The sequence below is a fragment of the Amphimedon queenslandica genome, unplaced genomic scaffold (assembly GCF_000090795.2).
Source record: "Amphimedon queenslandica unplaced genomic scaffold, v1.1 AMPQUscaffold_11905, whole genome shotgun sequence".
NCBI lineage: Eukaryota > Metazoa > Porifera > Demospongiae > Haplosclerida > Niphatidae > Amphimedon > Amphimedon queenslandica.
Window position 1 is genome coordinate 11,761 of NW_003547856.1, and position 1,414 is coordinate 13,174.

Consider the following 1,414-nt stretch of genomic DNA (forward strand, 5'->3'; position numbering starts at 1 on the left):
TTGCTTTCTTGCATGCATAGCTGAGATATCCAGCCTTGAAGTTGCTAATATTTCAATGCAGAAACTTGCTAATGTTCCCCCATGTACGTCATCGCGTGACCACGCCCACAACCGGAAGTGATTTTGATAAAATGGCTGCAAGGCAAGAAATTGCAACTTTTGACCCAAGATTTAGTATGGAAACAGTACTTTTTGATAATTTTACTTATTTTTCATATGATTTTTTCTTTATTATTAACTTATTTCTGCAAAAAAAAATTTTGGGTTGAGTTACCCTTTAATGCTATTTATCCTATAGCCCTATAGCTGTAATAATAAATATTTAAGACAACCTTCCATCGCTACCAATTAATATAATAAATAAACAATTAAATCATACTACCCAAATAAGGCAATAAGTGTATGCATGTTGCAATATGCACTCAATTTATAATTTACACATATACATGTACATGTAAAATTGTCTGTCATTGTTAGGGTACAGTTGAGACCCTAACTCCGAGTACTTTAGGAAGATCTGCTAAGGATTTTACTACTACTGATCAGTTCATGTACTTGGGAGTTAGTGTACTTTACATGCAACACACACATGTAATTATAATGATATCTGAAATGTGGTGTATCTGTATAAGTTGAAGTGCCATTGGACTATATAGTCATGCTATAATGACGATAGTGCTTGCTTTGTACACAGCCAAGAATTCTAATTTAAATCATGACTGATATCAATCAGGATTAGCCTGATACATTCCTGTATCATGGATTTTGGGCAGCCTGCAAAGCAATGAGTCTAGTATGATACAATCATGATAACCATCCATGATACAACCATGCTGGAGTACGGCCCTGGTTCAGTCAGAGCAACAGACATGAATCAACATTGATGCCAGTCAGGGCTGTATCAAAATAGACATCAGGCTTGAATCATTGATTTTAGGTAGTGGCCTGTATCAGAGATGATAATTCTTGGCTGTGTAAAATTAAAAATCAATTTCCTGTCTCATGCATTATGAAGGTGTGAACAAGATGTGAAGAGGTGTGAACAAGGAACTTAAATTAATTAAATCTTTTAAAATAAAAATTGATGTAAAATATTGCTTTAAAATAAGCAATTTAAAGGTAAAAGCAATAAAATTAATCAAAACTATTATTAAGAATCAATATCAATATTAAAATCAAGTCCCAGTTCATTCTTAATAGCTTCAATCCAGTCCTCACCTAAATCTTTTGCTGTATTAGCATAACTGCCTCTTACAGCAATGAATGAGCTTAGGAACTTTTGGCAGTGATCCTTTATTTGTGGCAACTTCCTCTTAACTCTAAGACTAGCCCTAAATTCACTTAAAAACTCTTCCATTGTACATTTCTCTTTGACCCCTTCACTAATGAGGCCAGCAGTGTATAGTTTATTAGC